This window comes from Terrapene carolina, unplaced genomic scaffold (genome assembly GCF_002925995.2).
Source record: "Terrapene carolina triunguis isolate 2854851 unplaced genomic scaffold, T_m_triunguis-2.0 Scaffold112, whole genome shotgun sequence".
NCBI lineage: Eukaryota > Metazoa > Chordata > Testudines > Emydidae > Terrapene > Terrapene triunguis.
This window is the reverse complement of record NW_020664463.1, coordinates 20103677-20108407: the sequence shown is the minus strand read 5'-3', so window position 1 is coordinate 20108407 and position 4731 is coordinate 20103677. Positions and strand designations below refer to the sequence as shown.

The window sequence follows — 4731 nt, the reverse complement described above, 5'->3', positions numbered from 1 at the left end:
CCCAGAAGGTCTACTATGAAATGGCCGCAGAGACTGCAGCAGATTACCCCCAGCTGAAGGCAGAGATCCTGGCCAGATCCGGAGTAACAACAGCGTTGCAAGCCCAGAGGTTCCATGAGTGGCAGTATACGGAGGACAAGGCAACCCGATCACAATTGTTTGACCTGATCCGCCTGACCCGGAAATGGCTGTGCCCTGAGGCCCTCAGCTCTGAGAAAATGATGGAGCTCCTGGTACTGGACCGGTATATGAGGGGGCTACCACCAGGCCTCCGGGCTTGGGTTGACCAGAATGACCCCTCCACCTATGATGAGTTGGTCTCCCTCGTGGAAAGACAGCTGGCAGCCCATGAACTGTTCCAGACCCCAGGGGGTGAGACACGGCAAACCAGGAAGTCAGTCCCAAACCCAAGGCCCCTTCCAAAAGGGTCAGGCAAGTAGAGGCTGCCTGTAGGCCGGCTAGCTCAGCTGGTTAGAGTGTGGTGCTAATAACGCCAAGGTCATGGGTTCGAGCCCCATGCTGGCCACTCCCTGTGCCGGCTGGAGAGGGTGGTTTCTGCCCTTTTGGCTGACTGCTAGGGGTTGGAGAGGCCAAAATGAGAAAAGGAGGTGGGCTGGGAGCAGGCGAGAGCCCTGGTGGGGGAAGGGACCAGCCGGCGCAGGCGCTGGGCAGGACGAGGCTCCGGCCACCTCCTTTCCTCCCCTCTCTGGGCTCCTTGCTCGACGTGCTGGCTGAAAGGGACTTGGGCCCGGGGAGGGGAGGAGAAGGGTGAGCCTGGCCAGCTGCCTTCCCGGCTCATAGGAGACGAGGCTTGAGCTGGCGGCCCAGGAAGCAAAATCGCAGGGCTGCTGGCTCGCCCCCATTGTCCCCAATGGGTTGACCTGATGGCCCGAATTCTTGCCGGCCGCCATCTCCACCCAAATGTACCCGAGAGCGGCTCACGCTCTCCAGCCCAAGCCACAGAGGAAGGCTTAATACTCGGCACCCCAAGCTAGGGGAGAGGCTTCACAGTCGGCCTGCGCAGGGTGAGATTGGGGAGTTCCCTGGACCCCATCCTCCCACAGGCAGCCCCCCAAGCCCACACTGGAGCCCAGAGCTCAGACAAGAAGGAGCAGGAGGAGCACTCTGCCCAGGGGCACCACCACTCTAAGTCAGCTTGAGTTGCTTTCTCTTCTACCCCTTTGCTCCCAAATTCTGCGCGCCTCACAGGAGCCATCCCTGGGACACAGGGAAGACGCAGGCACGGGACTCTACCTAGCGGAAGCCAAACGCCCATACCGAGAGGTGATCACAGGCTATTGAGGCACTGTAGAAACCCCATGCAGACGCATCGACGTAGCTCAGCTTTACTTCCAAGGGCCCTACATTTGCAGAAAGCCAACTTTCTTGTGAAAAATACTCCTCTTTCGGCTAACCTTCCAAACTTTCCAATGGCTCCAAATGGGAAAACACACACACTCAAACACCCAAAGAGTCCGAATGCGCCCAATCTAAAAAGAAAAGAAAGGAAAAGATTTCTAAACGGCCACCCTGCCGGAATTGTACAGCTCCGCAAATGAAACCCGTGGGAGGGACATTGCACAGAAAAGGGGAATGGAAAGCTGCCCAAATTGAGATGATGTGGAAAGCTACAGCCCCATGGCTACTCCGACTGTTCACACTTCTTGCAACAGCTGATGAACTTCCAGGTGCTTTTCGCATCCAAGCCCACACCAGGGGAAGACCTTGAGAAGCTTCCCGTGGCTTGCCTAGTTCAGCTGGTCAGAGGGTGGCACTAATGGAGGCAAAATGGTGCAGAGGAGCCCCTGGGTGGCTGTGGGCCTGGGGAGGATGGCTTTTGATTTTCGGCCTGGCTGCTACGGACAGCAAGGTCAAAAGTCAGATGGCCGGCCCACCCACTACACTCATCAGGAGCCCTTAGTCGACTGTTTGGAGGATGCGGGCATCGCCCCTCCACCCACTACCTCTCGCACACAAAGTGAGCGCTCTGCCGCTTGAGCTAATTCCCCACAGCTGGCCTGACTCTCAGGCACCAGGCCAAAAAAGGCAAGGGCTCTGTGGCCTTAAGCAGAACACAGCCTGAGATGGGGGGCTACCCAGAGCTGGGGAAGGGGCCCGAGTCCCAGCCACGCGCCTCGGCACAAACACCAACGCTCCCTCCCTGGAGCGTGAGTTAGCCCCTGGAACAAGCAAGAAACTTCAGAAGACAACGCGGGGATAGATCACTTGATGATTGCTTGCTCTGGCCATTGCCTCTGAAGCACCTGGCATCGGCTACTGTCAGAAGACGTGATCCTGGCCTAGATGGACCATTGGTCTCACCCAGGAGGGCCATTCTTATCTTCACCACTGTCCTCTTAGGGTATGTCTACACTACGGGAATAACTCGAATTTATATAATTTGAATTTTGGAAACAGATTGTATAAAGTCGAATGTATGTGGCCACACTAAGCACATTAATTCGGCATTGTGCGTCCATGTACCGGGGCTAGCGTCGATTTCCGGAGCGTTGCACTGTGGGTAGCTATCCCATAGCTATCCCATAGTTTCTGCAGTCTCCTCCGCCCATTGGAATTCTGGGTTGAGATCCCAATGCCTGATGGGGCCAAAAACATTGTCGCGGGTGGTTCTGGGTACATCCTCCCCCCTCTCCAGGGAAGCAACGGCAGACAACCGTTTCACGCCTTTTTCCTGGGTTAACAGTGCAGACGCCATACCACGGCAAGCATGGAGCCCGCTCAGCTCAAGACATCAATCATGAACATTGTAAACACCTCGCGCGTTATCGTGCAGTTTATGCTGAACCAGAACCTGCAAAACCAGGTGGCCAGGAGTAGGCTACGGCAGCGCGGCGGCGAGAGTGATGAGGACATGGACATGGTATTCTATCAAACCGAAGGCCCCAGTGCTTTGGAGATCATGCTGTTAATGGGGCAGGTTATAGCCGTAGAACGCCGATTCTGGGCCCGGGAAACAAGCACAGACTGGTGGGACCGCATAGTGTTGCAGGTGTGGGACGATTCCCAGTGGCTGCGAAACTTTCACATGCATAAGGGCACTTTTATGGAACTTTGTGACTTGCTTTCCCCTGCCCTGAAGCGCCAGAATACCAAGATGAGAGCAGCCCTCACAGTTGAGAAGCGAGTGGCGAAAGCCCTGTGGAAGCTTGCAATGCCAGACAGCTACCGGTCAGTCAGGAATCAATTTGGAGTGGGCAAATGTACTGTGGGGGCTGCTGTGATGCAAGTAGCCAAAGCAATCACTGAGCTGCTGCTACGAAAGGTAGTGACTCTGGGAAATGTGCAGGTCATAGTAGATGGCTTTGCTGCAATGGGATTCCCTAACTGTGGTGGGGCGATAGATGGAACCCATATCCCTATCTTGGTACCAGAGCACCAGGGTACCCAGTACATAAACCGCAAGGGGCACTTTTCAATGGTGCTGCAAGCATTTGTGGATCACAAGGGACGTTTCACCAACATCAACGTGGGCTGGCCGGGAAGGGTTCATGACGCTCGCGTCTTCAGGAACACTACTCTGTTTAAACGGCTGCAGCAAGGGACTTACTTCCCAGACCAGAAAATAACCATTGGGGATGTTGAAATGCCTATAGTTATCCTTGGGGACCCAGCCTACCCCTTAATGCCATGGCTCATGAAGCCATACACAGGCAGCCTGGACAGGAGTCAGGAGCTGTTCATCTACAGGCTGATCAAGTGCAGAATGGTGGTAGAATGTGCATTTGGCCGTTTAAAAGGTCGCTGGTGCTCGTTACTGACTTGGTCAGACCTCAGCCAAACCAATATCCCCATTGTTATTGCTGCTTGCTGTGTGCGCCACAATCTCTGTGAGAGTAAGGGGGAGACCTTTATAGCGGAGTGGGAGGCTGAGGCAAATCGCCTGGCTGCTGATTATGCACAGCCAGACACCAGGGCTATTAGAAGATCACACCAGGAAGCACTGCGCATCAGAGAAGCTTTGAAAACCAGTTTCATGACTGGCCAGGCTACGGTGTGAAAGTTCTGTTTCTTGAAAACCCGCCCCCTTGATTGACTCATTCCCTGTAAGCAAACCACCCTCCCCCCTTAAATCACAGCTTGCTTTTAAATGAAATAAAGTCACTATCGTTTAAAAATCATGTATTCTTTATTAATTGATTATAAACATAGGGAGAGAACTGAAAAGGTAACCCGGATGAGGTTTGGGAGGAGGATAGGAGGGAAGTAAAAGGCCACTGAAAAAATTCAATATAATGACAGCCTTTTGGTTGGGCTGTCCACTGGGGTGGAGTGGGAGGGTGCACGGAGCCTTCCCCCCCCCCCCCTGCGTTCTTACACGTCTGGGTGAGGAGGCTATGGAACATGATGAGGGGGGAGGGAGGTTATACAGCGGCTGCAGCGGCACTCTGTTATCCTGCTGCCGTTCCTGGAGCTCCACCAGACGCCGGAGCATGTCCGTTTGATCACGCAGCAGCCCCAGCGTTGCAGGCTGCCACCTCTCATCTCGAGCATCCCTCATGACCTCACGTTCACTGGCATCTTTCCTGTACTTAGATACCGTGTCCTTCCACTCATTCAAATGAGCTCTTTCATTGCGGGTGCATTCCATTATTTCCGAGAACATCTCATCTCGCGTCCTCTTTCTCCGCTGCCTTATCTGAGATAGCCTTCGGGACGGAGGAGGGAGGCTTGAAAAATTTGCAGCTGCTGGAGGGATGGAAAAAAGGAGAG

The 4731-nt window shown here is 54.4% G+C and overlaps 1 non-coding gene across 1 annotated transcript; it reads left to right on the top strand.

The window, feature by feature from the left end:
• Positions 1-452: 452 nt before the first annotated feature.
• Positions 453-526, top strand: TRNAI-AAU. Its single transcript has one exon. It is a non-coding gene; the product is annotated as a tRNA-Ile (tRNA).
• The last annotated feature ends 4205 nt before the right edge of the window (positions 527-4731 follow it).